Source organism: Mastigoproctus giganteus, chromosome 8 (genome assembly GCF_048544385.1).
Source record: "Mastigoproctus giganteus isolate SK-2022 chromosome 8, ASM4854438v1, whole genome shotgun sequence".
Classification (NCBI taxonomy): Eukaryota; Metazoa; Arthropoda; class Arachnida; order Uropygi; family Thelyphonidae; genus Mastigoproctus; species Mastigoproctus giganteus.
Window position 1 is genome coordinate 98,839,765 of NC_143582.1, and position 24,636 is coordinate 98,864,400.

The following is a 24,636-nucleotide window of genomic DNA, read 5'->3' on the forward strand; positions in this document are numbered from 1 at the left end:
TGTAGATCTATAATCTGAAGTTATAGTTCACTCGGTACACTATCAATTTCAATTGAAAATGGGTCGCGCACTATTGCCAAACTTGTCTCAATTTTTCGGAAGTCGCCATATCTTTGTGAAAAGTCGTCATTCAAAGCGTTGATAATTTCACAATATTTTTCAAATTTATTTTCTGGAATCTTCAGCAACTTCATGGTTGGAAAGTGTTAATCCCTGTTAATCAATAAATGTTCAACAATAAATCAACCTTGTTAATCAATAAATGTCGAAGTAACAACTGGGAGTTTTAACTGAAATCCATTCAAACTTTTTACCATATCATGGGCATATAAATTTTTCCCTTGTCCCAGGCGCCTCCGTAGCCAGGTGGGAAGGAGCAGCAGTGCGTAGCACACGCTTCTTGATTAGACCAGGGTTCGAACCCGTCACCACCGAATACAGAGGATGCGGAAAGGTCAGAGAATGACCACCATATATCCAGGAGCAATATGGCCTTAGTTGCTAATGCTCCTAAAAAAAAAACCAAAATAACAAATTTCCCTTGTAACACGGTGTTGAAAGTATTTAAGTGTATAACGATGTCCAGGGTAAAGGCAAAATCACAAATCCAGTTATTATCAGTTAATTCAGGAAAGTCCATAATATTTTTCAGTTTTACAAATAGAATGATGTCATCTTTAAGATCCCATACTCGCCGAAGAACTTTTCCTAAGCTAAGCGATCGAATTTGGCTATGATAAGGAATATCTGTGTACTCGGATTTAATATCTTGAAGAAAATTAACGCATTGTCTGTGTTTCAGGCCCCTCAATCGTATTAAATTTATTAGTTTAATAATATAAGATGTGATATGTTCAACTTTTAACACATTTTTACATAATACTTGTTGATGTATAATACAATGAATTGTAAATTATAATCAGGATAATTTTCACAAATTTTATCCTGAATTTTCTTTAACGCTCCAACATTTTACCTGTCAAACTTGGTGCTCTGTCAGTTGTTACGCTTACCATTTTGTTCCATTGTAAATTATATCTTGTTAAGCATTTTTCAACTTTTTCAAATATATCAGCTCCCGTTGTTTGGTCTTTAAGAGATTCCATTGAAAGAAGCTCTTCAATAATTTCAAAATTAGAGGTACAACCACATATGAAAATTAATAACTGTGCAGTATTCTTTTGGTCATTACTTTCGTTGAGAGCTATCAAGTACCATGTTATGAATTATAATACTGATAATAATTGCTCATTCAAATTTGTATCGATACATTCAATTCTTCTTACTACGGTTCGCCGAGATAAACTTATATTCTCAAATTTGTGTGTAATGTCCGGACATATAATTCCACAAGCTTCAGTCATACATTCTTTAATATAGTCTCCATCAGAAAAAGGCTTTTGTTGCTTTTTGCAATTATATGAGAAATAACAAAACTTGCCTCTACAGTAGCTTCTTGTTCCTTAGTTAGCCGCATAAACACATTTTGTTGTCTAGATAAATTTTGAATCAGTGCATCAGCAGTTTTCTTTCTTGCTTCCGGAGTTAAATTGGCATCATATTTGGAATGTTTAGTAATGAAATGTCTTTTAATATTGTACTCTTTCAACACTGAGACACTCTCCCGGCAGATGAGACAAATAGTCTTGTTATTTATGTTAGCAAAGAAATATTTTGTGTTCCACTCTTCATTGAAGACACGATGCACTAGTTGAATTTTTCGTTTTTTTATTCATTTTTAAAAGGGCATAAATATTATTTTTATCGCTACTGCCAAGATGATAATCGAAGATAACGCAAAAAAAAACTAACTGCAGGATGACAGTCAGAGAAAAGAGATTGGAACAGCGGCTGGTCAGCAGTCCTATCCTATTACTCCGCCACTGCATCAAAGCCGTTGTCATCACCACTGTTCCACTCTTCAATGAAGACACGATGCACTAGTTGAATTTTTCGTTTTTTTATTCATTTTTAAAAGGGCGTAAATATTATTTTTATTGCTACTGGCACCAAGATGATAACTGAAGATAATGAAAAAAAAAACTAACTGCAGGATGACGGTCAGAAAAAACAGATTGGAACAGCGGCCGGTCAGCAGTCCTATCCTATTACTCCGCCACTGCAGCAAAGACGTCGTCACCACCGGTTGTCTGTTCCATAGTTTTGCATTGTTAGTTTATAATCGCAAATTATACCGTTATAAAAGCGCCCATTGGCTCGCTCCGGTTCGCCCACAATTTCAAATTCTATCTCAATTTGAACAATACAGATATAATAAAACAACTTACAAGTCGACAAATTCTATAAGGTATTACATATACAAATTTATTTTTCAAAAAGGCGTTACAAAAGGCATAAAATAAGTAAACTTTTTTCAAAAATACAATTAAAGCTCACGGGACACACAAAAATGTGCGGCAGGCCGCATGTGGCCCGCAGGCCATAGTTTGCCTGCGCCTGGACTAGACAAAGACAGTAGTAAATTGAAAATCGAGAAACGAGTTCGACAAGGGGACACAATATCTCCGAAGTTGTCTAATGCTGCCCTTGAGGAAGCTTTCAGAAGATTACACTGGTCGCAGAAAGGAGTCGATGTGAATGGAGAGTACCTAAACCATTTACGATTTGCAGATGACATTGTGGTCATAAGCAACAATCCAAAAGAATTAGAGGAAAATCTTAATCAGTTATGCAGAGTTAGTAAGTATTGTGGACTAAAGGTGAATATGGCTAAAACAAAAGTAATGATGAACAAGTATGCCACAGAAAGGGATATAATGAGTGAAGGAGCAGTAATTACTGCTCCTTCACTCACTATAATTTCAATTGAAAAGGTGGAGTCATATACTTATCTGGGACAAGTCATCAGCTGTAATAATGATAAATGGCTGAAAGTCAAGAGAATAAATTTTGGATGGATAGCATTCAGGAAATATAATCACATACTGAGGAGCAATATCCCAATTTGTCTGAAACATAAAATAATGAACCAATGTATACTCCCCAACATGACTTATGGAAGTGAAACTTGGGCACTCACCAAAAGAATGGAAGAGAAGTTGAGAACTACATAGCGAAGAGTGGAAAAATTATATTGGCAATCAGACTGTTTTAAATAAGAAGAGAAACATGGATTAGCCATCAAACTCAAGTAAAGGACAAACTTATCAAAACTAAAGAACTAAAATGGTCTTGGGCAGGACACATAGCTCGAAGACGTGATGACAGATGGCCTAAGAAAATACCAGAATGGTACCCAAGAGGAGCTACGAGAAAACCTGGAAGAGAACGACGGCGATGGACAGATGAAATTCATGAGTTTGTGGGTAAATGGATGACCATTGCACAAAACAGAAGGAACTGGAAAGTTGCTGGAGAGGCCTTCATCCTGCAGTGGATTGAAAATGGCTGATGATGGTCTCTGTGATGGTTTTAAATTATATACGTATCATCTGATGTTAATTCTTTACTTTGGTTTCTTTATTTTTAATTCCACTCTGCCCTTTTTACTTGAGATCCCCCCGAAGAAAGGGTAATTATATTTATTGTTGTTCCCTTTGTTTGTTCAGAACCTGGTATTTCCATTTCACTAACACAGCTTTGTGTTTCCAAAAGAATATTTAATATAGTGTTTTACAGAGTGTAGCTCTTTCTCTTGTGTAAATAAAGTAAGATATTGGCATAAAAAAATAAATAATAAAATTTAAAATAAAATTATATTCCTGAGTATGCACATTTTACTGGAATTTCACAACATAAAATGTTTTTCAACCAAGAAGCATATTCAAAGTTATGCATTACCTTTAGTAGCATTAGTAGAGGCATTTGATGCAAGAAAGCAAGCTTATGCAGCATCAGCCAAAAAAATAAATAAATAAAAAATAACCACTTCCACTTCACCCCTCTGTTCGTTCGAAATACCTATCCAGCTGAGCCTTAAACTTATTTAGCTATCAACTTCCACGACAAGGGATGGAAGTCTGTTCCACCAACCAACCACCTGCTGGCCCAAGGCAAATTTCCTCACATCCATCCTACATCCATCTTTCCTCAATTTGAATTTATGCCCTCTCAGGTGATTATTCTGAGCAAGACGAAGAATCCCATCAGCACTGAGCATGCTCAAACCATTCAAGGCTTTATACGCCTCTATCAGATCACCTCGCTGGTGCCTAGTCTCCAGACACTGTAATTTGCAAAACTTAAGCCTTTCTTCGTAAGAGCACCCCTTTGTTCCATTCACTAATCTTGTTGCCCTTCTCTGTACTCGTTCCAGCATCTCTACATCCTACTTGAAATGAGGCCTCCAGACCTGTATACAGTACTCTAGGCGTGGCCTGACCATTGCCTTATACAAGGGAATAATCACCTCCTTATCCCTGCTAGAAAAATTCCTATATATCATCGACAACACACCATGAGCTACTCTTGCAGCCCGTCTGCACTGCTCAGAAAACTTCATATCTGCCAGCACAACCACCCCCAGGTCCCTTTCATTCTCTACCACTGTCAGTGTAGTACCACAGAGTTGATACGTTGCTCTGGGGTTGCTGTTTCCCATATGTAGTACTTTACATTTGTCAATGTTAAATTTCATTTGCCACCTCTCAGCCCATCTGCTCAACCTTTCCAGATCCTGTTGCAGTAGCATAATGTCAGTAGTGTCCTTGACAACCCTGCCAACCTTCGTATCATCTGCAAACTTGGACATTCAGCTTGATATACCATCATCTATATCATTTATAAATACAGAAAACAATAATAGACCCAATACTGAACCCTGAGGGACTCCACTAATAACATTAGTCCACGATGAGAAGTGTCCATTGATTACCACTCTCTGTCTTCTCCCCCTCAACCACCCCTTTATCCATAGCAGCAATTTGCCTCCAATGCCACACTACTCCAATTTGTGCAGCAGTCTTCCATGTGCAACAGTATCAAAAGCCTTTCTAAGATCCAAGTATATAATATCAAAGTTATTCCCTGCATCCAGTTCTTTTGTGACTGCATCATAGTATCCAATCAAATTGGTCAGGCAAGACTTCACCTTAACAAAACCATGCTGTGTCTGAGCTATAACTGAAGTCTTGTCTAAATGATCCTGCAGTGCTTCTTTAACCAGTGCCTCCATTAATTTTCCGGGAACAGAATTTAAACTAACAGGTCTATAATTACTTGTGTTGCCCTTTGATCCTCCTTTGTGAATTGGGGTCACATTTGCACATCTCCAGTACATGGGTACTACCCCTGAGTCCAAGGAAGCTCTCATAATTATGGCTAAGAGTTTGCTTACTTTCTTTGCTGCCTCCTTTAATATAACTGGATAGATCCCATCCACCCCAGGTGCCTTTCTTGTATTTATCTTCAACAATTTCTCCTCCACTTTACTCTCAGTTATTACAAGATTCTCTAGCTTACTGCCAGAGTTGAATACACCTCTGGCATTCCCCTCACTGAATAACTCCTCATGTGCGAATGTCGATGCAAAATATTCATTTAGTTTGTTAGCTACCTGAGCAGGATCATCAACAGTTGACCCATCAATATCAAATAGACCAATCTGATTCATCCCCTTCCTTCTAGAGTTTACATAAGTAAAGAACTCTTTGCTGTTTTTCTTTGCATCCCTTGCCAAATATTTTTTCTCGTAATCTGCCTTCGCCTGCCTAACCTCCTTTGTAACTTGGTTACAGATCAACTTGTATCTATCATAGGCTTCTGTATCACGTGTTAATTTGTATGTATCGCACGCATTTTTCTTCTCTGCCATATGTCTCATTAGTTCATCTGACATCCACTTAGGCCTACACCTTGAACAATATTTCTTAGTTGGTATGCAAAGCCTAGTAGCATCCAAGATAAGTTCTTTGAATGCTTCCCATTTTGAATTTGCTGTTGGTGACATCATCAGTTGGTCCCACTGTATAGAATTTAAATACTGTCTCAGTTTATCGTAGTCGCCTTTACGAAAGCAATAACCCTTCCCTTTACCCCTAATGGTAGTTATCTCTTTGAGTAAATCCCACTTCAGCACACTGTGATCACTGCCACCTAGTGGTTCATTTACCTGCAGATTCTTAATGCATGAAGAATCACTACTGATAATCAAATCAAGAGTATTACTCCCTCTAGTTGCCTCCCGAACATGCTGAGGTAGAAAACAATCATCCAATAAATCCAAAAAAGCCTTGCTAGTGTGTGAGTGACCAGCCCCCAAATTCAAGTCAATATCTGGGAAATTAAAATCCCCCATTATAAGACTCTCTGATTTACTGGCCCACTCTATTTCCCTGTACAGTTTCTTATTATACTCATCAAAGTCATTAGGCCTATAGCACACTCCTACCAATTTTGATCTCCTAATGCTTATGTCACACCAAACTGGCTTGACACTGCACTGTCCAGCAATGTCGACTGGCTTCACTTCCTTGAATTTTATGTATTTCTTAACTAATAGCATAACCCCCTCCTCCCTTCCTATCCTGTCTATTCTTTCTGTAGACATTGTACTCCCCAAATTCCAGTTCTGCATTCCTTATATCTGTGTGACACCACGTCTCTGATATCCCCACAATATCTGCCTTTGATGTTTTGAGCAACACCTCAAATTAATCAAATTTATTTACTAAACTCCTAGCATTGGTGTACACGCAAGTATACATGCACCTGTTCTTTTTCTTAGCTACTTTAACACAACCCATGTGTTTACTTGTACCCCAATGATTTCCAGCAGTCTCTGAAATATCCTGCATCTTATTTTCCAGGCTGCGGCTCATTCCAATAGAAGCAGTGCAAGAATCACTTTCACCTCTGCCAGTGGCTACTGTTAATCTATTAGTCCTTGTATCCCCCAAATCTAGCAGTTTTCCGACCCACCTAACACTGCCTCGATAGCATCAGCAAATATTCTTGCACCTTTTCTATTTAAGTGTATCCCATCCCTGTAGAAGCAGTCTCTCCTGTTAACAGGAGAGACTGACCAGGCTGAAAAAAATTCTACCCCTTGAGCCTTGCACAATCTTTCCAGGGCCGAATTGATCGACAGGGCTCTCATCATATACTCCCTCCTATCGTGTCTGGGCCGAATTGGAGACACTTTCAAATTCAACCCTAATTCACGGCGTTTTTTCAACAGTGACCTGTATTTGTTAAGTAATTCCGCCGGTCTCCTACTCTTAATATTATTAGTGCCAACGTGTACAACTATATCACCTTTTGTGCCCTTAAAAGATGATATCTGCTCTACGTCATCAATCTTTGCTCCTGGCAGACATACCCTGGTCCTGTTCCACCTATCCTTTTTACAAAGCATGTTTCCCGTTTCCCTGACAATAGAGTCACCAACAACTACTAGTTCCTTTGGGACCTGCACATTCTGCCTTGGGGCTCCCGCTCTGTCGCGTGATAACCAAGTGCAAGCTCTGGCATTGGTGTGGGCAGCTGAGATCTTGATGGGCCCCTCAATTTTAATCCTTTGAGGGCATCCACCCTGTCCTTCATGCTCTCATATAGGTCCATAACAACGCTGAGTTGTCGCCTGATTTCCTTACACTCCTTGCATCGCGCACACACAAAGACATCCCCCATGGCAGTATCATGTCCCGTACCCGACTGCTCCACAAACATCAAGCAAGTAGTGCATTTTAATAGGCTGTGATTCAGAGGGCAACTGCCCCCCTCAGTTCTCCCCTGAGCCACAGCACTCCCATATTAGCTTGAGCCTTTTGCTTTGCTGCTCTGGTCTGAGTCATGATTTCGATTTAATTTCAATAAAATTTCAATTTCAGTACAAAATTAAAACCCTAAACTTATATCCCAACACAGTTATAACGCTATATTTATGTTTCAGTATCGAGTGTTATCTACGAAATCCCTTTATATAACTTCTGTATCAAGTTAAGTATTAATTATTTATTTTTTACTAATTATTTATATTACATAACCCAAGTCGTTATATGTATAGTTAAAAGAACAATTTAATTGACAATGAAGTTCAACAAGATTAATTATCTGATTAATTGACAATATTATGTACTATACTATACTATATTAAGCTTATGCTATCTATTTCGAGATATTTTGTATCGCGTAACAATGGCGGCAATTACGAACGGTAAATAAGTGGATTTGATACCCTTTCCGATACTAAGTAAGTTGTGCCAAACTATCCTTACATTCCAAATGGAAGGACAGTTAGGCATAAAAAAATTCAAAATACCTTTTTGTTCCAAATTACTAAAGTAACCCTTTGATAAGAATATTAAATCAAACTCCTTTGTTTTAAAGTAAACATATTTAGCAATTCTCAAGCTACCTTTTCAAAGTGTAAAAACACTGTACAGAAATCCCATTCCATATAGTGTTTTACAAAGTGTGACTCTTCTGAAAACATTTAAATTCAGCATACTTCTTGCCTTTTACTAAACTTTTTGAATATGTAGAAAGTAAATAATTTTGGCTTTGTTTTAATCATAAAATTTTCAGTTGCCTTTTTTTGAAGAAAATTTCTTTTATACCATAGTTCACGAAAATCAGGTTATACCGACATCAGCATAAATCTTTTTGAAAGTGTTACAAACATTCAAAAGTTTCCAATTTAGTGTTGTAATTTAAATTATTGAGTTTATACATTTCTTGTGTTTCAATATTAGCATTAGAAGCGACATATGATGTGAGAAAGCAAACTTATATAGAGCATCAGCCAAAAAAAAAATAATAATAATAATTCCCATTTCACCTATCCATTGGATAAAAGTTTATCCAATTCTTACTTAAATTTATTTAAGCAATCAACTTCCACAATAACAGATGGATGATTGTTTCAGCAATCAACCACTTACTGGCCAAAGGCAAATTTCCACACATATATTTTGCAACTGTCTTTCCTAAATTTGAATTTATGCTCCCCTCAAGTGCAAAATCTGAGCAAGAAGGATCCCATCACCATTGATGCTTGCTTGCTCAAACCATTAAGAGTGTTATACACCTCAATTAGATCAGATCACAGGTGTCTAGTCTCTAGATGTTGCAATTTGCAGAACTTAAACCTTTTTTGGTAAGAGCACCCCTTTGTTCCTCTCACCAATCTCTTCCTTCACTGTACTCGTTCCAGCAGCTCTACATCATTCTTAAAGCGAAGCTGCCAGACCTCTATATAGTACTCAAGGTGTGGCCTGATCACTGCCTTATACAAAGGGATAATCAACTCCTTATTCCTCCTAGCAAAGTTCCTGTATCTTCAAAAACATGCGAGCTATACAGACCGCACATGCGAGCTATACAGACCGCAGAGTTCAATAAGTCTGCCACTGCTGAGCATTATTGGGAGAAACATCATCAGGTCTCCCCTGTGGATGCTGTCATCCTTGACCGGGCACATAGGTTCTGGGACTGTAAGTGGCTGGAGAGTTTGTGGATAGGCTCGTCTGAGAACAATAGTATGAATAGGGACAGGGTTGTTCGATTTCACCCCCTGCTGGAAGCCGTGGTCCTGGCAAAAGATGAGCGTTTTATATTTCCACGCTCCCGAGCCGCTTCCGGTTCTGGATCATGGAAGAAATATTGAGCATGCACCTGGTCAGCCACGTGTGCTGTGAGCCTGTTACTTAAGGATGTGTTGCTTAAACATCATTGTTGTTGAGAAAGGAGGCGGAAGCCCCCGAAAGCTTCAGTCAATGTTTTATAGCTTTTAATTTTATTTTATTGTATTTTAAATATTTTATTATATTTTAAAATTTTTATCTTATATTTTATTTTGTAAATCGGTTTTTTGCATATATTATTTTCCAGTGTAGTATCGTTTGGTACATTTTATAGTTTTCAACGGTTGGTGTATTTGTTTTAAATTTTGGAAAAAGTTCCTGTATATCACTGAGAAGGCCCCCATGAGCTGCTCCGGCAGCTGTCTCCACTGCTCTAAAAACTTCATATCTGACTGCACAATTACCGCCAGGTCTTATTCATTCTCCACTAAACTGAGAGTAGTACTGCACAGCTGGTACGTTACTCTGGGGTAACTGCTATCTATATGCAGTGCTTTACATTTGTCAATGTTAAACTACAGTTGGCAACTCTCAGCCAGTCTGCTCAACTTTTCTAGATCCTGTTGCAGCAGCGTACAGTCACTACTGTCATTAACAACCCTGCCAACCTTCTTATCATCTGCAAAATTGGACATTAAGCCTGATATATACCTTCAACAATATCACTGATAAATACAGAAAACAACAATCGGACCAACACCGAACCCTGGAGGACTTCACTAATAACATTAGTCCATGAACAGCAGTGTCCACTGATTGCCACTCTGTCTTCTCCCACTCAACCACCCTTTTATCCATTGTAGCAACTTGTCCTTAATACCATACTGCTCCAATTTGTACAGCAGTCTTCCACGTGCAACCGCATCAAAAGCATTCCTGAAATCCAAGATATCAAAATTATTTTATGATATCAAAATTATTTTTTGCATCCAGTTCCTTTGCGACAACAACACAGTATCCAATCAAACTGGTCAGGCAAGATTTGTCCTTAACAAATCCATGCTGTGTCTGAGCTGTAACTGTAGTTCTAGATGATCCTGCAATGCTTCTTTAACCAGTGATTCCATTATTTTCCCCAGAACTAACAGATCTGTAATTACCCATATCACCCTATGAATCTCTTTTTAAATTTGGGATACATTTGCACATCTCCAGTCCTTGGAGGACCTCACCTGAATCCCAGGTTGCTCTCATAATTATGACTAAGGGTTTGCTTACTTAATTTGTTGATTCCCTTAACGTAAACTGGATAGATCCCAACATCCTTCTTATTTTTGACTTCACCGATTTCTCTTCCACTTTCCTCTCAATTATTATAAAACCATTTAGTTCCCTGTTAAGAGTCTGATAAACTTCTGGCCTCCATTTCTCTAGAGAATTCCTGAAGTGTGAATGTAGATGCAAAATGCACATTCAGTTTGGCAGCTATCTGAACAGGACATAAGTAGTAGAACTATCGATATCAAGTGGACCAATCTGTTTCATCCCCTTTCTTCTATAGTTTACATAAGTAAAGAAGTCAATGCTGTTTTCTTTGCATCCTTTGCCAAAATTTCTCGTAAGTTGCCTTTGCTAGCCTCACCTCCTTTGTGACTTGATCACAGACTAGCTTATATCTACCACAGACTTCTGCTGTTGTTTTGGTTTTTAGGAGCATTAGCAACTAAGGCCATATTGCTCCGGGATATGCGGTGGTCAATCCCTGACCTTTCCACATCCTCTGTATTTGGTGGTGACGGGCTCGAACCCCGGTCTAATCAAGAAGCGTGTGCTACGCACTGCTGCTCCTTCCCACCTGGCTATGGAGGCGCCTCCACAGACTTCTATGTCACCCATTAATTTAAAAGCATCCCATGAATTTTTCTTCTCTGCCACGAGTCCCATTATTTCATCTTACATCCATTTTGGCCTAAACCTTGAACAGTATTTCTTAGTTGGTATGAAAAGCCTAGCTTACAAGATTAATTCCTTGAATGCTTCCAATTTAGAATCTGCTGTTGGTAACATCATCTGTTGGTCCCACTGCATAGAATCTAAAAACTGTCTGAGACCACTATAGTTGCCTTTATGAAAGCAAAAACCCTTCCCTTTACTCCTGACGGTAGTTACATCTTTAAGTAAATCCCACATCACTAGACTGTGATCACTCCCACCTAGTGGTTCCTTTAATTTTTTATGTGAACCCAAAACACGAGAGGTATTAGAACCTATAGTACTTAGTACTGTTTGTTATTTGGTTTTCAGGAGCATTAGCAACTAAGGCCATATTGCTCCGGGGATATGCGGTGGTCATTCCCTGACCTTTCCGCATCCTCTGTATTTGGTGGTGACAGGCTCGAACCCCGGTCTAATCAAGAAGCGTGTGCTACGCACTGATGCTCCTTCCCACCTGGCTACGGAGGCGCCGTACTTAGTACTGTGCTTGGGTTTGAGGTTAAGACGACAAAAGAAGATATTTGTTGACATTAGACTTTAACTTCTGTAGATTGTAATTTTCAGGAAATATGTATGAAGGACGGTTGTTCCAGAAAACGGCAGTTGAATGAATAAATGAGGAAGATGAAAAGTTGGTTCTGTGGGTTTGAAGTTGGACAGTAAATGGATGTTGGCTAGTGGCGGCACGTGTTCGGACTGTTTTGAAAGACAGAGCAGGAATTATAGAAGCCAATTCAGAAGAACAGTGCCCATGGAAGGATCTGTAGAAGAGGCATGCAGCAGAAACAGTGTGTCTATGAGAAAGCGAGTGGAGAGACTCTGTTAGAGATGAACCATTAATTAACCTAACTGCCCTCTTCTGAATGGAATCAAGAAGCCTGAGAGAGGTTTTGGGGGCACCAACCCAGATGTGGGAACAATATTCCATGGCAGGGCGGATTTGCGATTTATACAGAGTGAGCAGCTGTTTGGAAGAAAAGTAACGTTGAGAGCGAAAGAGAAAACCAAGTTTTTTAGATGTAGAGGAAGCAATATTTGTAATGTGCTTGTGCCAAGAGAGATTAGAAGTCAGGGTAATCCCCAAAAGACATATCATTTTGCCTAGAAATCGGAGTGTCACTAAAGATAAGCATAGGAGCAGAAGAATCCTTTTTGCGAGATATAAGACAAGACTGAGTTTTAGAAGGGTTGAAATCAACTAAGTTGTCTTTGCCCCACTGGAGAATTACCTGAAGATCGGCATTTAAGGAATTGGTAGCAGAGTTTCGAGAAGTTGAAGCTGATTGAGCAGGACAAGGTTTCTCAAAATGGAAAGTTGAATGCAATGTGCTATCATCGGCAAAACTATGGATAGGATTTCCAGTCAATGGAAGAAGGTCATTGATATACAAGAGGAAAAGAGTGGGGGAAAGAACTGAACCTTGGGGGACACCGGCATTAGTGGAGAAGTTAGAAGACAGAGAGCCATCTACCATCACCCTCAGTGAGCGATCAGAGAGAAAACTGGATAACCAATTACTAAAAACAGTTGGCAAACCATAAGATGTAAGCTTGTTTAGAAGACCTTTATGCCAAACATGATCAAAAGCCTTTGAGATGTCAAGAGCAACTACTTGTGTTTCACCGAACCTTTCCATCAAATTAGTCCATAAATGGGTAACATAAGCCAGAATATCACCAGTGGATCGACACTGACGGAATCCATACTGGCGATCATTGATCAGACGGAAGGTTTCTAGGTAGTTTAAGAGTTGGCGGTTAATTGATTTCTCCATTACTTTAGAAAGAGTAGAAGAAATTGCAATGGGACGATAATTCGATGGGAGGGATTTGTCACCCTTTTTAGGAACTGGCTGGATATGAGCAAATTTCCAAGCAGAAGGAAAAACACCTTTGGAATAAGAAAGTGAATAAAGGCGGCAAAGAAGGAGTAAGTTCAGGAGCACAGGTTTTGAGAACAAGTGGAGAAATACCATCAGGACCTGGAGCTTTCTTAGCATCAAGATTCATCAAAATCCTTCTGATATCCTTTTGACGGAAGACCACAGGAGGCACTGAATGGAGCATGCTGGGAATGGTGGGAGGTGTTTTACCAAGATCATTAATACATGAGCTCGAAGAAAAATGGGATGCTAGCAGGTCAGCTTTATCCTTGGCTGAAGTGGCAACAGAACCATCTGGTTTGGACAGAGGTGGGAGCAAAGATGGGCAAAAGTTGCGGCCAACAGCTTTGGCAAGAGACCAGAATGCTCGGCTGCCATTAGGGCAAGAAGCAAGTTTTCTACTCTTAGCCTGTTCAAACTCTAGTTTGGACTGATTAATAACTGCTGTACAATTGTTGCGAGCTTTGGTGTAGGCAGAAAATGAAACTGAAGAATTAGAAACAAGCCAATTACGATATGCAACATTCTTCTCTTGGACAGCTTAGCACATTTAATGGAAAACCAAGGTTTAGATAAAGGACGAGATTTTAAAGTGGAGTGTGGGATAAAGGATTCCATTCCTGCAAGAATAATTTCACTGACACGATCTGAGCAAACGTTGACATCAGAAGTTTTGAAACAGTAATCCGACCAAGGAAAAGAAGAAAAGAAGTCTCGCAGGTCATCCCATTTTGCATTCTTGTAATGGCAAACAACACGTGGTTGGGAATAGCCATGAGATAAAGGTTCCATTTGAGAAGAGACAATCACCAAGTTGTGATCTGAAGTGCCTAAAGGGCCTCTCACTTCGACCGTGTACTTAGAAGGGTTGTTTGTGAGAAAAAGATCAAGCGTATTGGCTGTATGATTAGGATTGTCCGGTATTCTTGTAGGTAAATGAACAATCTGTGCTAGATCATTAGTAATTGCAAAAACCTCAGCATCTCGACTTGCTGGGTCGGTGTGACTAGAAAACGGAAGCCGCTGGAGAAAATTACTTCACTGTTAGGAAAGTTGGACTGGAGAAAGACAAGTTGCAAAGAGAGGAAGTCAAAGAGCTCCAAGTGATTAGTGGAGTTGGGAGAACGGTAGAGACAACAGATGAATTTGACACAATGAGGTAGAGAGATTTTAAGCCAGAGAAGATCAAAGAGAGGAGATTCCAAATTGCCAAGTCTCTGACAGGGAATATCAGAAAGGACATATGCACAAGTACTACCTTTGAGGCAAAAGGAATCATACAGCGAATAATTTGGCCATCTGAGATGAGCAGTAGATGAATCAACCGATAACTGAGATTCTGTCAGAAAAAGTACATGGGGTTTGGCAGACTGCAAGTGGAAATGGACATCGTTGAGATTAGAATTAAGACCATGTATATTTGTGAAATGAATTAGGAAGTCCTTGGGAGGTTTAGATCTTTTCGCAGATAAGCTTGCTCTATTAGTTTGACAATTCATGGTGTATTCAATAGTAAGAAAAAGTAGGTGGGACATGCTGTATGAAGTAATGAAATTTTTGGATATAGCGTACATGTGGTAAGAATATACCCAGATTCTTGACATAACGTGGCCTCGACAATGCTCCCCCGCATACACTATACTACTCGGACTCCCTCCAGTCACTATCTGGCAGAGTAGAGGTAGCAAGATTATACACTAGCTGATCCGGAAGCTTCCTAGAGAGTTACCAATAGGTTCAGTCCAGTGTACTAACTAGCGGCTGGCCTGCGAACACCGTTTTAGAGCTGTACCCTCGAAATGTAAGGAATATTGGATCTCACCAATGCGTTCATCATAACCTCAAAAGTCATCAATACTGCATGATGGAAGAGATAGGGAAGGGTTGACTGGAACTTAGCTCTGGAGACTAAGCATGGGTTCCACCACTTCAAGCCTCCAATAAGCAAAGTGGTGGTATTTCACCAGTTGATGAGAGTCATCTACCATCTAGTACTGCCTGGTAACATAGAGGGGTGGCGTTCCTCCATGTGGTGTGGGCGCCACACCTCGACCCCTCCTTACGTTGGTTCACACCTGGGTGGGCACCCACCATGTACTTGTGCATGGAGGTTATACCCAGGATTACTAATAGTCCCACCATCGTGAAGGTGCAAGCAGAGGATTTGGCTGTCACAGACCGTCCGGACTTCGCCGAAATTGGGTCCACTTGACTTGAGTGTCACCCGAATATCAGTTCCATCAGCGTTTTAGACTCCCAGGTAGCAAGTACAGCTTGTCTGGCATATCTGAGAGAATGTCTGTGACAACCTCAAGGACCTTTATCTGTAAATTCATAATGCATGAATAATCACTGATGATAATCAGATCAAGAGTATCACTCCCTCTGGTTGCCTCTTGAACATGCGGCTGTAGAAAACAGTCATCCAATAAATCCATAAAAGTCTTGGTAATGTGAGAGTGACCAACCCACAAGTTACAGTCAGTATGTGGAAAGTTAAAATCCCCCATTATAAGACATTCTAATTTACTTGCCCACTATTTCTCTGTACAGTTGTTTGTTCTACTCATCAGAGCCATTAGGCCTATAACATATTCCTACTCTCATTTTTGGTTTCCCAGTGCTTATGTGACACCAAATTGACTCAAGATTGCATTGGCCTTCCATGTCAGCTGCATGCACTGTGTTAGATTTTGTGCTTCTTAACTAACAGATAACCCCTGCTCCCTCCCTATCCTGTCTGTCCTTTCTGTACAGATAGGAGGCTTCTAGAGGTAGCATGGTAGTGAAGACGTGTCATTTTCACACTCTCGACTTTTAATTTGTGTGTTTTCTGGAGGAATAATTATGGTTTTGAATTGTATTTAATGCAGAACATCTGCATCCAAGTAAGTGCTTCTTTACTTATTTCTGCAGTGCATTCACTGATTTCTGAACAGAGTTCTTCTCTGCACTTTCACTATGACGCTGATAATGGCTTCACCCATGTCAATAGCATAGAGAACGACAGCTACCACGCTGAAATTCCCTTTGTTCAGGAATCAACTGGGTATATATGTGGCTCTACTAAAATAGATGTAACTAAATTTGTAGTTGATAACTCATTAGATAAGCCGCAAGTGCAGATCAAGGAGCCGAAACTTTCAAAAAAGAACTTGTTAAAATTATTGAAGAGCGGTATTGTGTGTTATACTTCTCAACAAGTTTATAACATAGATGAAGCAGGACTTTTGTGGAAACGAATGCCTAAAAGAAGTTTCATATTGAGAGAAGCAAAAAACATGCAAGGTTTCAAAGCGGCGAAGGATCGGGTGAATTTATTGTTGGGTGGTAACGCTGCGGGGGATTTAAAATTAATACTCCTTTTAGTTTATTTAGAAGAGGGCCAAAGTTCAACTCAAAATCGACTTATTTTTCATGATTAAATTCATCAATTAAATTAAATCAATTTAGATCAATTAAATTCATGATTTTAATTGGAATTTTAAGTTTAATTTTGATACGTCAGTAGTTACCACATAATTAATTATATACAGATGTAATGCAGAATATTTTATATGTACAAATATTTGAATATTAAATATTTTGACCGACATTTGTGCATCTTTTCACTACTGTTTATTATTGATTAGGAAATATCCTATGGCACCGACCGCAACTTACAAATACATATGTTACCTTATGGGAATGCAAAGGTCGCTTAGTGTGGATTCACTTAGCGCTCTGTTTTTCCAGAATGAATTATCAGCCTTAAGCAGGGGTCACCTGTATATATATATATATATATAAGACAAAGTATAATAAAGGGTAAAATTGTGAAATAGTAGTAGAAAGATAAAAATAAAAATAAATAAGATATAAAAAATGCACCTGAACACAGAAAGCAGCAGAAAAGGATGCAAAAGTTAATGTGCAGGGTTGAAATAATGTCAGTTTTTTTTTTTTTTTTTTTATGAAAACCCCAAACATGAGTTATTAGAACCTATAATACTTAGTACCATGCTTGGGTTGGAGGTTCAGAAGACAAAAGAAGATATATGTTGACATCAGACTTGAACTTCTATAGACTGCAATTGTCAGGAAATACGCATAAAGGAAGGTTGTTCCAGAAAACAGCAGTTCATTGAATAAACAAGGATGTTTGTTTGTTATTTGGTTTTTAGGAGCATTAGCAACTAAGGCCATATTGCTCCGGGAATATGCAGTGGTCATTCCCTGACCTTTCCACATCCTCCGTATTTGGTGGTGACGGGCTCGAACCCCGGTCTAATCAAGAAGAGTGTGCTACGCACTGCTGCTCCTTCCCACCTGGCTACGGAGGCGGCTAATAAACAAGGAAGATAAAAAAGTTGGTTCTGTGAGTTTGAAGTTCGACAGAAAATGTATACTGTCTGGTGGCGGCACGTGTTCAGACTGTTTTGAAAGAGAAAGTGGGATTTTTATAGAAGCAAATTCAGAAGAACAGTGCCCATGGAAATATCTAGAGAAAAAGCATGCAGCAGAAATAGAATATCTATGAGACAGTGAGTGGAGAGTCTCATCTCTTAGTGATGAGTCATAAATTAACCTAATTGCCCTCTTCTAGATGGAATCTAGAAGCCTGAGAGCTGTTTTGGGTACACCACCCCAGATGTGGGAAGAATATTCCATGGCATGGTGAATTTGCGATTTGTAGAGAGTGAATAGCTGTTTGGAAGAAAAGTAATGCCAAGAGTGAAAGAGAAAACCAAATTTTTTAGATGCAGAGGAAGCAATATTTGTAATGTGCTTGTGCCATGAGAGCGATTAGAAGTCAGGATTCTCAAAAGAGATATATCATGTCGCCTAGAAATCGGAGTGTCACGAAAGATAAGCATAGGAGCAGAAGAATCCGTATTGTGAGATATACGACATTAATGAGTTTTAGAAGGATTGAAATCAACTAAGTTGTCTTTTTTCCCCACCTGGAAAGCAGCATTTAAGGAATTGGTAGTGGATATTCGAGAAGATGAAGCTAATTGAGCAGGGCAAGGTTTCTCAAAATGAAAAGTGGAATGCAATGTGCTATCATCTGCAAACTATCCTATGGATAGGATTTCCAGTCAGTGAAAGAAGGTCATTAATATACAAGAGGAAAACAGAGGGAGAAAGAACTGAACCTTGGAGGACACCAGCATTAGTGGAGAAGTTAGAAGACAAAGAGCCATCTACCATCACCCTCAGTGAGCGATTAGATAGAAAACTGGATAACCAATTACAAAAAACAGTTGGCAAACCATAAGATGGAAACTTGTTTAGAAGACTTTGATGCCAAACACAATCAAAAGCCTTTCAGTTGGCAAGAGCAATTGCTTGTGTTTCACCGAACTTTTCCATTGAATTTGTCCATAAATGGGTAACATAAGCCAGAATATCACCCATGGATCAACACTGACAGAATTCATACTGGCGGTCGTTGATAAGACGGAAAGTTTCTAGGTAGTTGAAGAGTTGGCATTAACTGATTTCTCCATTTTTTTTAGAAAGAGAAGAAGTAACTGCAATAGGACGATAACTGGATGGGAGGGATTTGTCACCATTTTTAGGAACTGGCTGGATTTCCAAGTAGAAGGAAAAACACCTTTAGAATAAGAAAATGAAAAAAAGGTGGCGAAGAACAGGAGTAAGTTCACGAGTACCGGTTTTGAGAACAAGTGGAGAAATACCTGGAGCTTTCTTAGCATCGAGATTCGTCAAAATCCTTCTGACATCCTTTTGACAGAAGACCACAGGCGGCATTGAATGGAGCATGCTGGGAATGGTGGGAGGTGTTTTACCAAGGTCATTAATACATAAGTTGGAAGAAAAATGGGATGCTAGCAGGTCAGCTTTATCCTTGGCTGAAGTGACAACAGAACCATCTGGTTTTGACAGAGGTGGGAGCAGAGATTGGCAAAAGATGCAGTCAATAGCTCTGGCAAGAGATTTTCTACTATTAGCCTGTTCAAAATCTAGTTTGGACTGATTAATCACTGCTTTACAATTGTTGCAAGCTTTAGTGTAGGCCAAAAATGAAACTGAAGAGTTGGAAACAAGCCAATTACGATATGCAACATTTTTCTCTTGAACAGTCTTGAGGCATTTATTGGAAAACCAAGGTTTAAATAAAGGATGAGATTTTAAAGTGGAGTGTGGAATAAAGGATTCCATTCTTGCAAGAATAATTTCACTGATACGATCTGAGCAAATGTTGACATCAGATGTTTTGAAACAGTAATCCGACCAAGAAAAAGAAGAAAAGAAATCTCGCGGGTCATCCCATTTTGCATTCTTGTAATGCCAAACAATATGAAGTTGGGAACAACCATGAGATAAAGGCTCCATTGGAGAAGAGACAATCACCAAGTTGTGATCTAAGGTACCTAAAGGACCACTCACTTTCACCGTGTACTTAGAAGGGTTGTTTGTGAGAAAAAGATCAATCATGTTGGCTGTATGGTTAGCATTGTCCAGTATTCTGGTAGGTAAATGAACAATCTGTGCGAGGTCATTAGTAATTGCAAAAGCATTAGCATCTCTACCAGCTGGGTCAGTGTGACTAGAAAACAGAAGCCAGTCGGAATTGTGGACATTAAAATCACCAAGGAAAATTACCTCACTATTTGGAAAGTTGGACTGGAGAAAGTCAAGTTGCAAAGAGAGGAACTCAAAGAGCTCCAAGTGATTAGCGGAGTTGGGTGAACAGTAGAGACAACAGATGAATTTGACAGAATGAGGTAGAGAGATTTTAAGACAGAGAAAATCGAAAAGAGGAGATTCCAAATTATCCAATCTCTGACAGTGAATATCGGAATGGACATATGCACAAGTACCACCTTAGAGGGGGAAAGAATCAATTTCTAAGGCATAACGACCCGTATACAGGTCGTTATGCAATAGAAAAGCTATACCGGCCCAGTCCAAGGGATGGCAAAATCATTTGTATTAATATTTTTTTTCTATTTTTCAAAAACATTTGTATTAATATTTTAATCCATTGTTCAAACATTTTTCATGTATATTAACACATCAATTCTACCATCTTTTCATTTCGGAAGGTTTCTCCCGATTTCACCCCCCTACACACACACACACTGGCACAGGATATCGGGCCCTGCAGCCATTTCACTATCACACCACTATATACAATAAGCAGGACTGCGCAGAATAAATTTAACAACATATAAAACAAAAAGAAGGTGGGAACTGTTCCCTTTCTCACCGTCGACCACCACAGGACAGTAGCAGTAAGTAAGAACCTTCTCATTTATTCAGATACATACCCGTTGGCCTTTGTGTCACCTATCCCAGTTTGCTGCACCGGATGCTCATAAAAAGTATAAAACGAATCTAAATTCAAAATTAAAAATACTAAATGTAAAGAAAATTAAATTTAAAAAATTAAGTAAATAATTAATTCATTCCTATAAATTAGAAACCCTACTAAAACCAAAAATATCGCTTATATATACAGTAATACCCCAAAGTTACGTGATAGGTGGGTCCGACGAAAATCGCTCAAGTCAAATTCGCGTTAAGTCGGGGTACAACTTTGCATATAAATAAATACATATAAATTTTGTTTAACTGGGACCAAGGACTAACAAAAACACTAGTTTAGAAGAAAAATATTAATAAAATTGCAGTTCTTTATACATATTAATACAAAATATGTATTAAAAAAATAAATGACTTACGTAAAAAAGTTATTTCGATGTTGATGGCTTCATAAAATCTAACAAATTCGTCTGACAACACAGCACGTTCTTTTCACGCAGAATTTCTTCGTAGCAAGCTAATAATTTTTTTATTTCTTGCTTTGTAGCTATAATGCGTTCTTCGTTGGAGTCTATGTTTTATAAAATTTTTAAGCCCTTTACAATTGAGCCCTTTTCAATTTTCAACCTGTCAAGTTTGCAATTGTCATGTGCTTTTCGCCGTTGCTTCATTTAGGTCTGTAGCACGTGCAATATCACATGGTCTTTCATTTCGCTCAAAGTGTTTCACAATTTCATATTTTTTCTCTATCGACAGAGGCGGACTGGCCATAAGCCTTACCGAGGAAACCCCGGAGGCCAGTGTGATTTTGGCCATAAACCATAGTATGAGGCCACTACAAATTTTCCCGAGTAAGAATTTTTGACCCAGTCCGCCTCTGTTTATCGATAATTGCTTTTCTTTTTCTCTCTGAATCTGCAGTGTCTTCACCAGTACGCTTCCTTTTCACACCTTTTAAGTATTTTACTCATTTTTAGGGAATAAAGCACAATTACAAAACGAGGAGGCACGCCTGATATGCAAAAACAAAGCTGCGCGCATGTAGCAACTGAATAAACAATACCATAAAGGCAGAGATACACTATTAACACCTCACATTTCTAGGGGTTACTACCATAAAACAATAACAATCCAGTTGCGTTTCTGCTAGTGGAATCTGTTGTAAACTGGTAGTAAACTCGATCTAATTGCATACCGATAGCTGGAATTGTGTTGGTTTTTACGTTATTATGGTGAAATGTGTTTCTCCTTCACTGATACAAAAAACATAAATACATTTTCTGAATCTTCTCTTCATTCCTATTGTGTTGCGTACGGTTGGGGTGATTCTGCGTTCGACTGCCATTTCTTGTAAACACAAAGGCGAATCGTGCATAAGCCAATTCGGTTCGTGTTATATTATAAGATATCGTTACCGTATTTATAAATAGTGTATGATCAAATTCGTGTAGTGTAAACACGTGTTATACGAGGACTGACTGTATACGGCTCAACTGACGTGATCCATTTCTCTCGTGAAAACGATGTAATTTCCGACAAAAGTTGACATGAATTCGAACGCACACATATAAATACGACAGTTGGAATACAAATTCTTGTATATGTGTGCAGCTCATGCACAGTAAAGTTGAATTTTGTTCATCTTTCGCTCTCATTCTTTGCCGTCGCACCGTATATCGATAACATGAAAAACAACCTTGAAGATAGTGGGTGGCAGTGCTGCCAAACGAAAAAATCATAACCGCGTAACTCCGAGTTCGCGTAAGTCGGGGTATTACTGTATTAGCGAAGTAATTAATGGCAAAACTGGTATGGAGACAACAGAAACGGGTAGGTATGAGACATTCCGTTAGACTGGCTATCGATCTGCTCAAAGCCCCCGATGATAGATGGCCATGTGAGGGAATGATTTTCAAAAATTCCATCACCCTTTATCATTTAGTATTATATTTTTTCATTTCCATTATCATTTAGTATTATATTTTTTCATTTCCATTATCATTTAGTTATGATTTTTTCATTTTCAATCAGTATTGATATTTTCATATTTTGCTTCATAGTAATTAATATGTTTACATTAACAGGCCTACCAGAATTAAGATAGCCTATATATGCTAGCTTGATTAACTGATCCATATACACACTAATACCTATAATGTCTAAATTATGCACGTATAAAAATACCACTTAATTGAATTAATCGACCAATATATTATATATATATATACAGGATGATTCACTACCAGTGCAACAAACTTGCAGGAGGTGTAGGGAGCACAAAGACGAATCAGAATCACATAGCATTGCAGGGTCCGAAATGCCTTCGTCATGCGGTAGAGGACGTTGAACGGGAAGTCATGTGAACAGTGATCCCGCTGGAAGTCAGCATTTGCGAACCGGTTCCCGAGGTAGTAGGATGGATGAGTATTTAAACGTTGAACTGGCCGACATGCACCTTGCGTATGGAGCTGCGGACAGTAACGGGTGTGCCACTCTGCGCTTGTACCAGGAATGTTTCCTGCACAGGCATGCTTCTCATCATACAATTTTCGCACGTGTGCACAGAAGGTTACATGAGACTGGTTGTTTCACGAGAGGTACGATGAATCGAGAGCGAACGACGAGGACGCCAGACAATGAGGAGAATGTCCTACATCTTGCAGAAGGCAATCCGTGTACGAGTACTCGAGTGATAGGCCAACGATTGGGTATTTCCCAATCCACTGTATGGAGGATACTGTCAACAAACCAAATGAGTTCATACCATCTGCAATGCGTCCAATCATTGGAGCCTGTGGATTATCCACTCCGGAGGACTTTTGCTACTTGGTTTCTTCAACAGAAACGGTTCACAAATGCTGACTTCCAGGGATCGCTGTTCACGCGACCTCCCGTTCAACGTCCTATACCGCATGACGAAGGCATTTCGGACCCTGCAATGCTATGTGATTCCGATTTGTCTTTGTGCCCCCTACACCTCCTGCAAGTTTGTCGCACTGGTAGTGAATCACCCTGTATATATAAAATATATACAGCATGTCTCAAAAATACACGGCATAACTTCAGGAATGAGTTCCTCATATGTAGACAATAAAAATATTTTATATCAACATAGTTCCAGAAATGCTTGGTTTCCAAGTTTTGAAGGTCTGTCTATAACACTTAACTGTTGACATCACCTTATAGTAATTGTTCAAAATGTCCTGTCCACCTTCTGCCTGAATACAGGTCTCACATCGACGTCTCGTGGACTCACGAAGACAATGCCAAATTCCTGGTTTGTTTCGTATTGTCTCACAACCGACCAATTGCAGAGAGTTTCCACATCAGCTACCGGAGTCGAATACACCAATGACTTTAAATGGCTCCACAAGAAGAAATCTAGTGGGGTTTGTTTGTTTGTTATTTGGTTTTTAGGAGCATTAGCAACTAAGGCCATATTGCTCCGGTATATGCGGTGGTCATTCCTTGACCTTTCCGCATACTCCGTATTTGGTGGTGACGGGCTCGAACCCCGGTCTAATCAAGAAGCATGTGCTACGCACTGCTGCTCCTTCCCACCTGGCTACGGAGGCGCCCAAATCTAGTGGGTTTAAATCAGTTGATCATGTAGGCCAGGCAGTTGGTCCACCTCTTTACACCACGATGTGTAAAGGTCCCATTGTTCACAAAGGCGGCAATGGATACCTTCAAACGTTTTCCTGTCTGGACATCTTTGTTGAACCTTTCGTGGTACAAACAACGAGCCTCCAGAGCATTGCCATCCGCCAAACCGTACATAAAGTGCATATCCGCTTGCTTCGGATTTGAGTACATGGTCGGAATGGAAAACCACCAGATTCTGTCAGTACCTTGTGATGAAGGAAATCACCAGCGGGAGATAAGACATTCCGGTTAGTAACTCGGGAACCAAGCATTAACGGAACTACGTTGATATAAAATATTTTTATTGTCTACATATCAGGAACTCATTCATTCCTGAAGTTATGCCATATATA

At 39.2% G+C, this 24,636-nt stretch overlaps 1 protein-coding gene across 2 annotated transcripts in view; it reads right to left on the reverse strand.

Annotated features, from left to right (window-relative positions):
• LOC150081735 (outer mitochondrial transmembrane helix translocase-like) overlaps window positions 1-24,636 on the reverse strand; it is a 235,089-nt gene that overhangs the window by 77,673 nt on the left and 132,780 nt on the right. The window lies entirely within an intron of this gene.